This window comes from Pteronotus mesoamericanus, unplaced genomic scaffold, assembly GCF_021234165.1.
Source record: "Pteronotus mesoamericanus isolate MK-2021 breed Mesoamerican mustached bat unplaced genomic scaffold, CSHL_Meso_final contig_24, whole genome shotgun sequence".
Lineage (NCBI taxonomy): Eukaryota > Metazoa > Chordata > Mammalia > Chiroptera > Mormoopidae > Pteronotus > Pteronotus mesoamericanus.
The window spans coordinates 20,771,957-20,783,679 of NW_026555100.1; the positions used below are offsets into that span (position 1 = coordinate 20,771,957).

General features: G+C 35.8%; 1 pseudogene; it reads left to right on the forward strand.

Annotated features, from left to right (window-relative positions):
* Positions 1 to 3,769: 3,769 nt before the first annotated feature.
* On the forward strand, positions 3,770 to 4,893 carry LOC129069744 (glutamine synthetase-like; annotated as a pseudogene).
* Positions 4,894 to 11,723: the final 6,830 nt, after the last annotated feature.

Consider the following 11,723-nt stretch of genomic DNA (forward strand, 5'->3'; position numbering starts at 1 on the left):
CAAACTTTGCCTCAGGTTCTGGTTTTTGGAAAAGACCGGGACATACCTTTAAAGACTTTGGACGTAGTAAAAGAGGTACCTTTAGACAAACATAACTACTACAAAGTACCATGCAATATATCTCATTAAATGTATATAAAGGACTACACAGGTTCAGACAAAGGGTACTCTTTTTTTGACAGAGATATAGAACGCTTTTTGTTAAGAAGGTGAACTTCATTAAGTAGTAAATTGATGAGCTGGCTTTTGCTAGGAGAGCTGGGGATAACAAAATGTGTAGTACCGTGATGGTCATAGCATGTCTAGGATTTGACCATGGCATACAAGTAGTTAAGGTTGATTACATTTCTAAATAGAGAGGGTGTGTGTGTGTGTGTGTGTGTGTGTGTGTGTGTGTGTGTGTTATGGAGACATAAGTTAAAATCATCTTCCAAAAGCTACTTTCTAGGGAATTATTCTAATTGATATAGATGACTTGACTTCAGGATGAAAAAACAAAGTTACAAACCTGACTATGAAATATGAAATGTAACCTACTAAATTAAGGATTACAGCATTTATCAAGATGACTTTAGAGAAATAATTCAGTAATGCTGTTTTATATGTTTAAATTTCCTACCTCCTGGAGCTAGATGCCATCTCCACTGTGCCAATGTTCAGAATTATTTTGATTTTGATCAGCTCAAGGGAAATGATACTAAAAAGGAGTTTGACTTGTATTTCTTAATTCCTTCACTTTTTTCATGAGGGAAGCAAAAAAGGGAAAAATTGGGACAACTGCAATGGCATAAAAAATAAAATATAGTTTAAATTGTAAAGGAAGGCATCTGACTTGAGAAAAGTCAAGATCCAGATATTTATTCAGAATCATGATTCTGAATTTCTAGTTTATTTCAATTAAGATATTCAATTGTATATTCAGTGCTTAAAACAGAATTTTTTTGTAATGAGCAAACTTAACAGCTACTAAGTCAAGTGGGCTCTGTAATGAACTCTAAACATTCTGGTCTGATTGCCACTCTCATATCATTTAGTGGCTGGCAAACCCATATCAAGAACTGATTTTTTAATACTTAAATATATAAATTTTATTATATATGAATTATATTTAAATTTAAAACATCTCCCATATTAGAAATTGCATAGCTAAAGTAATAAAAAATCTATAAATTTTAAATTTTTTTAGCCATTCAACAATATTTTCCCCAGTTTTATTGAGATTTAACTCATACATAACATTAATTTCAAGTATATAACATAATGATTTGATGTATGTGAATATTGTGAAATAATTACTACAGTAAATTTAGTCAATGCACATCATCCCACAAAGATATACATTTTATTTTTGTTGATGAGAATTTTTAATATCTATTCTCTTAACTTTTCAAATATACGCCTATCATTAATTACAATCATCATGCTGTACATTTCATCTCCAAAGCTTTTTTATCTTTTATTCTACTTTTTTTAAAAAATTATTTTTCAGTTACATTTTACATTTAATATTATTTTGTATTAGTTTCAGGTATATAGCATAGTGGTTAGACAATCATATACTTTACAATATATTCCCCTCATATTTTCAGTACTAAACTGAGACAATGCATAGTTGTTACAATATTATTGACTATATTTCTATATTTCTTATGCTCTACTTTACATCCCCATGGTTATTTTGTAACTACTAACATGTACTTCTCAATCCCTTCACCTTTTTCACCCAGTCCCCCAAAGTTCCTCCCTTGTGTCAATCATCCGTCTGTTCTCCATAGCTAAGAGTCTGTTTCTGTTTTTGTTTGTTTATATTATTTTTAGAATTAATATATAAAAGAAATCAAATGGTATTTGTCTTTCTCTGAACAGACTTATTTCATTTAGTATAATAACCTCTAGCTTCATCCATGCTACTGCATATGGTAAGATTTTGTTAATTCTTTCTGTGGCCAAATAATATCCCATTGTACAAATGTACCACAGCTTTCCTATCCACTCATTTATTGCTAGGCTCATGGGTTAATTCCATAGCTTGTCTGTTGTAAATAATACTGCAATAAACATAAGGGTACATATACTTTTTTGAATTAGTATTTTTGGTTTCTTCGGATATATATGCAGAAGTAGAATGATGGGTCAGAGGGCAGTTCCATTTTAAATTTTTGGAGGACCCTCCATACTGTTTTTTTACAGTGGCTGCACCAGCCTGCATTCCTACCAGCAGTGCAGGAGGGTTCCCTTTTCTCCACATCCTCGCCAAAACTTGGTGCTTGTTGATTTATTGATGATAGCTATTTGCACAGGTGTGAGGTGATATCTCAATGTGGTTTTAATTTGCATTGCTCTGATGATTAGTGATGTGGAGCATCTTTTCATATGCCTTTTGGCTATCTGTATGTCCTCCTTGGAGAAGTGCCTGTTCAGGTCCTCTGCCCATTTTTTAAATTGGATTGTTTGGTTTTTGAGTGTTGAGTTGTATGAGTTCTTTATAAATTTTAGATGTTAGCATCTGTACTTGGAAAATTATAACAAACTGAAGAAGATATAAATAAATGAAGCATATACCATGCTCATCGATAGGACTAATTAACATTGTTAAAATGTTCATACTTCCAAAACAATCCATAGATTCAACACAGTTCTCATCAAAATGTCAATGGCTATTTCACAGAACTGGAACAAATAATCCAAAAATTTATATGGAACCACAAGAGGCCCCCAAAAGCTATAACAGTACTTTTTTCTTAATTTTATTATACTTTTACATTACCATTTATCCCCTCTATCCCCTCTGCCACCTCTAACCACACCCCCAACACCCACAATACCACACTTTGTCCATGAATTTTTCCTCCTTTTTTTTCTCTTTTACTTGATCCCTCCACCACCATCCAAATCTGCCACCCTACCCCAGAGCTGTCAGCCTGCTCTCTATCTATGATTCTGTCTCTCTTGTGCTTGTCAGTTCAGTTTATTCATTAGAATCCACATATGAGTGAAATCAGATGGTAATTGTCTTTGGCTGGCTTATTTCACTTAGCATTTAAAATAGCTATGGTACATTTGCATAATGGAAATAACCTTATTATTTGCTTAATTGTCAACCATCTTTATTCTTTTGGTGGAATAAATGTCTTTCAATATTTTTGCCAACATTCTTTTTCCTTATTATATAGTTCTTAGCTATTCTGGATGCAATTACCTTTTTAGATCGATAATTAAAAAATATTTTTCCCAGTATGTGACTCGTTTTTTCACTGTTTAAATAAGTTTTTTGTAGACTCTTTAATTTTTTTCATACAATCCATTTTATCTTGTTTTTTAAGTTTGGCATTTTGCATCTTTTAAATAATAGTTCTATTTTCTATTTTGTTGAAGTAATAAATGTGTATTTGTTTTACTATTATCTTATACTTTTAATATTTTTTGATTATATGATATCCTCTCTTTCATGATGACATTGATAGTTTATGTCTATCTTTCTCCCTTTCTCCTTCTCTTTTGTCAGTCTGACTGGAGGTTAATCACTTTTATTAATTTACTATGCCCCAGATCACTTATCTAAATATCAGCTGATAGGAATTTGAAATTGTTTGTCTATTTCTCAATCCATCCTCTGTGCTGCTGTGACCACTTTAAATATAAAATTTCCAGAGAGCTGAAGATGGGAGAAGAACTGAGGGTCTGAGTAGCATTCCCAGCTTCCTCTCTTCCCCTCTCTGCACCTTGCCTGCCCGTCCTGCCACCTGCTCTCCCCTAGAACATCTTCCACATGGCCACCGCAGCAAGTTCCCACTTGAACAAAGGCATCAAGCAAGTGTACGTGTCCCTGCCTCAGGGTGACAAAGTCCAAGCTTTGTATATCTGGATCGATGGTACTGGAGAAGGATTGCGATGCAAGACCCGGATGCTGGACAGTGAGCCCAAATATATAGAAGAGTTACCTGAGTGGAATTTCGATGGCCCTAGTACTTTACAGTCTATTTAAAGGCTCCAACAATGACATGTATCTTGTTCCTGCTACCATGTTTTGGGACCCTTTCTGCAAGGACCCCAATAACCCAATATACTTTCGGTTAAAGTATAACCGAAAGCCTGCGGAGACCAATTTAAGGTACACCTGTAAAAGGTTAATGGACATGGTGAGCAATCAGCACCCTTGGTTTGGAATGGAGCAGGAATATACTCTCATGGGCACAGATAGACACCCTGTTGGTTGGCCTTTCAATGGCTTCCCTGGGCCCCAGTGTCCATACTACTGTGGCGTGGGAGCAGACAGACATTGGCAGGGACATTGTGGAGGCTCACTACCAGGCCTGCTTGTACACTGGCATCAAGATCGCAGGGACAAATGCCAATGGTATTCCCCCCAGTGGGAATTCCAGATAGGACCCTGTGAAGGAATCGAGATGGGGGATCCCCTCTGGGTGGCCCGGTTCGTCTTGCACTGTGTGTGCTAAGACTTTGGAGTGGTACCTTGGGTAACCTTTGACCTCAAGCCAATTCCTCTGAACTGGAATGGTGCAGGCTGCCACACCAACTTCAGCACGAAGGCGACATAAGAGGAGAATGGTCTGAAGTATAATGAAGGGCACATCGAGAGGCTGAGCGAGCGACACCAGTACCACATCGGAGCCTATGATCCCCCTCGGGGGCCGGGACAACGCCCGATGCCTAACTGGATTCAACGAGACCTCCAACATCAACGACTTTTCTGCTGGCGTGGCCAATCGCAGCGCTAGCATCCGCATCCCCCGAGCTGTCGGCCAGGGGAAGAAGGGTTACTTTGAAGACTGGCGCCCCTCTGCCAACTGCAACCCCTATGGGGTGACAGAAGCCTTCATCCTCACACGTCTTCTTTAAGCAACTGGCGAGGAGCCCTTCCAGTACAACTAAGTAGACTCGCAGGCACTGAACCCCTTCTAATTCTTCATCCCGCTCCCACTCTCTCTGCCTCTCAATTGTCATAATAGCCGTATCTCAAATGGTGGAACATCAAGGTCTTTTTTTAGTTATTATCTCTAGCTCTTTTTGGCCAGGTTACAGGGGTCTTAATCTACACACACACACACACACACACACACACACACACACACACACACACATCCACTCATACCCTTTTTCTCCCCCCATCACTGAAGCTTTCTAGTGCGTTAGTGGGGAAGGGGGCGGGGAAACATAACCACTGCTTCACCTGGTCAGATGCTTGTCCAACAGGCCTTTGCTCTCCAGACGGCGAGTATAGTGTTTGTGAAGGAAGGGGTAGGACCTTTTTCTTCTTTGAGGTAGCTGAGGGGGGTGGGGCCGTGCTGGGCTTACTCTGTGGTTAGGTTAGATATTCCCTCTTGGTGAAAGTTCCATTTTTTAAAAGGGTCTAAGCAGATTTCTAGTGGAAGAGAATTAGGAGAGAGGGGAGCATGGGAGTCAGGGAGGAAGACGTCTCTCACTGCCCTGTGCTTCTCTGGCCTGGGGCTAAATGCTCTGACTTGAAGACAAGCTCAGGGTAAAGCAATGGGATGGATAGCTCTACCTTGGAAGAAAAAGCTCTCTTCCCTTGGTCCTCCACATATAACATAAATCAAAGTAGTATTTTTATATTTAAATGCAAAAACGAATAGATTATATCTATATGAGTGTGCGGATATGTGTGCTTTTTCTAAAAGAGAGAAACCATTCTGGTCACCAGGAGCCAAATTTGAGGGGAGTAGTCTGGGTTGTAAAAGGCTCCTTTTGAGTCAGGAGTGAGGGTGGAGATGCATGAAAAGTCTGCTGACAGGGGCTGTTAGACCCTCTCTGCCATTTAAGGCTTTCTCTGTGCCCTGCCCGCCCTGCGGGAGAGGGCGGAGGGCTGGTGGGTCAGCAGGAAGAAGCGGGTGTGGTAGCAGCAGGCACCCGGGCCCCCTGGCTTTGGTGTAAAGACAGGTGTATCTCAGGGGTTTAGAAATAGGTGTTGCCTGGTCAACTTCAGCAAATATGTTACTGACAGAGGGTGTTTGGTTCTTTTCTGGGGGACAGCATGTCACTAAAGCAGACCTTTCGATATATTAAAAATTTTTTACAGAGCAAAAGAAGTCTAGATTTTAATAAAAAATAACTTTGTTTTTACAGAATTGCTTGTTTGCTTCCACCTCCTCCTTCCCATCTCTTGCTTTTAGAGAGGAGGGGGCAGGACTGGGGTCAAACACTTATAATTTTGTATCCTGCTGCCTTTTCTGAGCGAAATAGCCCTTCCTTAAGTTTCCAAGGAGTTTCTTTTTTTTTCTTTTATAATAAAAAATAAACCCCACCTTCAAAAAAAAAAAAGAAAAAATACATATAAATTTTCCAACACATACTCTCTCATCACTTTCTTTCTTTAGCATTTTCTCTTATCTACTTCTCTATCACTTTCTCTCTATAGCCAATCACTTTCTGTTCAAACACAGACACAGGTACATCCTAATAATCTTAAAACAATAGTGAGATTGATTTTTGAGGCATGACATGTAGATCAAGCTCAAGCTCACTAGTTTATAAACATATCATATGATTTTCTCTTTTCTAATAAGTGGTTATATTTATCTTTAATAATACATATTTTTGGAGAGATTAAACTAAGTTATTCTGTAGAATTTGCTTTCTTATTAAGTATTTCTGATCTTATAGTTATTTTTTAGAAAAAAAAGTGAAAGATTTAATATTTCAATGCACCTCCAACGCTAAAGAAAAAATTGGAATAGACATAATAGAAAGTCCTTACTCTTTAGCCTGATCTTGGGAAAGTCCTTGTTAAAAAGGGAGAGCTATGCCTTAAGGTTTCCACAGTTATATTTGTTACTGTGGCCTTCATGAATTCAGACAGATTTCTGTTTAAATCTCTTTAGTTCACATGCTGACCTGTGACAACCAAGTCAGAGCATATCATCAGTATTTGTCACCAGAAGCAAGGTCTGACATGCAACTCCCTAGAATTCTAAGCCCAACCTTTTATGTTCATCTTTACTGTCAACTGCTCTTATGTTCAGCCACCCACATGGATGCTATTATTCCTTCTTTCTCAGTTTTAGCTTGAGACTGCTCCTTTTTGCTTAAAAACAAACAAACAAAAAAGCTGGAAAAGTAGAATTTTCAAGTTTCTAAATAATTTCTTAAGTGACTTAGAGTGAAATACAAACTGCAGACTATTTGTGAATAGTGTATGTGTTTCTTCTTGTATCAGAAAATAAGTCACTAAATTATAACTTTGTATCAACCACACAAATCCATTGCTTTCTCATAGTTCATCTAACCCTTCACTTTATAATTTAAACTTTTATCCATTGTCTAAGAAAATGGACATCCTCTTAGAAATGGTAAAATTAGTAGCATCCATTACTGTTATGATCTATGGCTCAAAAGGACTCATGAATCTCAAAATTTGCAATGTTCTACAACTCAAGGTGATATGTTTTATTTTGATATGCAAAGCACATAAAATTCATTTTTGTGCTTATGGCTACTACGAAGATAGATGATAGGTAGATAGATAGATAATGCATAGATTATACAGTTGTTTTGTTTGTTTTCTGCTGACCTCAGTCTTGTTTTACCTCTCCTGTTGAGTTGTTTATTTCAGAAAACATTTTAAGAAGGAAAAATATATTGTTATTATTTTTATACTAGTTTATATTTTTATGTATTCTGTTGACTCATACAAACTTTATTCATAATCATTCAGTGAAAGTATACTACTCTACAGCTAATAGTAATTTATTAATAGATAAGAAAATCAAATCTATTGGCTGGTTTATAAAGTGACCCTTTGAAAAGATAATTATTATTAATTCAAATTCAAATTATTGGGAAAAAGTGGTAAACTAAAACAGATGCATTTCCTACTCTTGTGAGATTCATTATTTATATACATATTTAATTTGGGAACAGGGCTAGGGAAAAATATAGTAGGAATTACTGATCTCAGAGTTTTTCTTAACAAACATGTACTTCGTAATTTCTATTAACTTAATCATGAAAACATTGCACTTTTAACTTTTTAAGAAAAAGTCTTCTTCCACAAATTGAATATAAAAGAATGTACCACACAAGATATTAACACGGACTGGAATGAATTTTCATGCATCACAAGTGTAGAAGTTACAAAAATGTAACATTAATTGGACAGAAAATAGGAAGACATAGAAGGTTATGCATATGACTTTGAAAGGTTATAGTTTGGGAGTGATAGAAGGACTCTTATGAAGTTTGAAGGGATGTTCAATGACAGCCTTGAAAAGTTAAACCTCTTAGACATGGCCTTGAAGAATTGAACTTCCCAAATCCCATACATAGCCAGTTAATGGAGCTGAGATAATTTGAAATGAAGCACTGTCTTTAATGAATTTCCTGTTATTTAAGAAGCCTACAAGATTGTTTTATTATGTACTTGTTAAAAGTTACTCAGTCCAATGCATCCTTTCAGAAGTTATGATTCCTAAACTGGAATTAGATCATAATGCTGTCAAATTTAGTGATTAAGTGTTTTAAGAAACAACTTTAATGAGTCTCACTGAGAATAAAGATTGAAGTGTTTTGTGCTAGAAATTCTATTATTTTATGTACCCGCCTCTCTGCTAAGCACTCCACCACTGTAAAACCTGCTGCGTTAGTGTTTGTGACTGAAGGAGCTATTTACAGAGTCGTGATGTTTGCGATAGACAGTTCACCTCACAGGATACTTGACACCTTTCTCAAAAAGAGATCTCCTTCTCTGATTACCGTACTGTGTCCTACTTTCGTCTCTCTGACATTGCTTTTTCTATGTGGTATATAGCTGTGAAGTTGTGAAATAAAATAGAACTAAAGAATAAATGGACTGCTGAGTGGTCAGTGTTTCTGATGAAACTTAAAAACTGAAGCTCAGGAAAGTTAAATATTTTTAGTCCAAAACATTGTTAACTTCACAGGCTCTACTCTATTCACTACACTATATTGCTTCATTGGCAAGCATTAGACAAAGGATTAAATTAATTGTTTAATTCTCTGGGGAAACCAAAATACAACATATAACTCTAAAATCTATCAAGTGAAAGTCAAGATGGTATAGGCAAAAGGTTTAATCTTTTCTTTTGTTAAATAAACTTAATCTGTTTTGCCTCTTTGAGCTTAAGAAAAGAAATTTGTGTGGTAAATTGCCTTTAGTTAATTTCTCAATGTAAATAAATAAGATACTTATAGAATAGAATAAAACCTAATAGATATATGGCCAAATAAATTCAAGTTTTCTTAGAGCTTTATCAATAAATAAGTGTTTCATAATGGAGTTTTTAGGCATATTTATACTTTACACAGACATTGAATATATTCATGAGGTGAAAGGTATACTGGGTTTTAAAATCTTCAATGGTCTGTAGAATTTTGAACAGTCTAGATTTTATTTAAATTGTCACTTCTTCAATTTTAAGAAGTTCACAACAAAAAACATAGAATGAATCAACATACATTAACCATTTGAGCAAAACTTGCTATACAAAATGGAATAAAATCTTCCACGTGGTACCAGTCTTATTTATCTAAATATGCTAGTCTTCTGATTCTGTCCATAATGTTGCATCACAAAAAGATATATGTGACTAGTTTTTGAAATTTGTGGTTTTTTTCTTTGATGTGGGCTATTAAATGCAAACCATTTTAAATTATTCCCTTTGTTATTTTGAAACTTTATTCAGTTACAAAATGGCTATGTCTGAGCACACATGCCAAATTGAATAAATTCTATAAAACAAAATTAAACAAACAACTGTTCTAAATTTATCCCAATGTACTTAGGGAATGCTCAAAACTATCTGCTTTGCTGTTGATGAGTTATTTTGCCTATGACGTAAGGTCATAAAGAGGTAATCTCTTTAAATTTCGAGCTAGGAACTGAGAGTATCTTTTATTTAAATTAAATTTACTGGGGTGACATTGGTTAATAGGATGATACTGGTTTCACGTATGCATTTCTATAATACATGATCTATATATTGCATTGTGTCTACCACCCAAAGTCAAATCTTCTGTCTAACACCTTTACTAACTCCTACCTCCTTCCCTCTGGGAACCACACTACCATTGTCTGTGTCTGAGTATTTTGTTTGCTTGTTTTTTTCATTTATTCATTTGTTTCTTTCAGTTTTATATCTCACATAACAGTGAAATAATATGGTTCTTAATTTTTTCTGTCTTATTTCGCTTAGCATGATGTTCTTAAGGCCCATCTAAGTTGTCGTAGATGGTAGCATTTCATCTTTCCTTGTGGCTGAGTACTATTCCAATGTATATATGTATCACAACTTCCTCATCCAATCATCTATCGAAGGACACTTTGGTTGCTTCCATGTCTTGACCACCATGAATAATGTTGTGATGAACATAGGGAATGCATTTCATTGCAAATATATTTTCAAAATTTTGGGGTAGATACCCAGAAGAATGTTTGCTGGGTCATATGGTAACTCTCTTCTTACTATACTGTGCTCCTCTGTACAATGCACACTCACGTTTTTGGCCCAGACTTTCAGGAAGAAAGCCTTTTGTTTCCATGTTGCCCTGTTCACCCTATGGTAAATGGTAATAAAGTCAGCGTCACTTATCTTATCAAGTGGATAATGATCAGCATCATCTATCTTATCAAGTGGATAACAATCAGCATCATCTCTATTACTCTGTGGATAACAATACAGCCCTCTTTCATTTCGTTGACTCTGGCCAAAACTGCTTTCATTCCAAGTTCTTCCTAAATTCAACAAAACCAGTTATCGTATTGCAGGGTATTATTTTGCATGTGGATATAGTTATTGCTTTCTAGAGTTAACACTTTTAATGCATAAGCATAAACAAAAGAATTTTTTAAAATTTATATAGATATGGAGTTAGTCCTACCCACCATGTATAATGCACATCCTTATTTTTCCCTCAAAAATTTGGGCAAAAAGTGTGCATTATACATGGCAAAATGTGATAATTTTTTGAGGAACCTCCATACTGTTTTCCATAGTGACTGTACTATTTTACATTCCCACCAAGAGTGAATGAGGGTTCCTTTTTCTCCACATCTCCAACACTTGTTATTACTTGTCTGGTTGATAATAGCCATCCCAACAGGTGTTATGTGGTGTCTCATTGTAGTTTCGATTTGCATTTCCTTAATAGTTAGTGAAGTTAAGCATCTTTTCATCTGTTGGCCATTTGTAAGCTTTTTTAGAAGAAATGTTTATTCAGAGCCTCTGCCCATTTTTTAATTGGATTGTATATTTGTTTGAGGTTGAGTTGTATGAGTTCTTTATATGTTTTGGATATTAATCCCCTGTTGGAGCTGTAATCTTCTCCCATTCGCTTGGTTGCAAATATCTTCTCTCATTCAATTAGTTCCTTTTTTGTTTTGTTGGCAGTTTCTTTTGCTGTGCAAAAGAACTAAGTGCAGAAGCTACATTGTTTGATATAGACCCATTCATTTATTTTTGCCTTTACTTTCCTTGCCCTTGGGGTCTAATTTATAAAATCTTCTTTAAGACCAAGGACCATAAGTTTAGTACCTATGTTTTCCTCTATGAAATTTATTATTTCAGGTCATATATTAAGCACTTTGATCCATTTTGAGTTAACTTTTGTACACGGAGGCAACCAGTAGTCTAGTTTCTTTCTTTCTTTCTTTTTTTGTTTTAGTATGTGGCTTTCCAATTTTCCCAACACCATTTATTGAAGGTGATTTCTTTCCTTCCCTGTCGGTT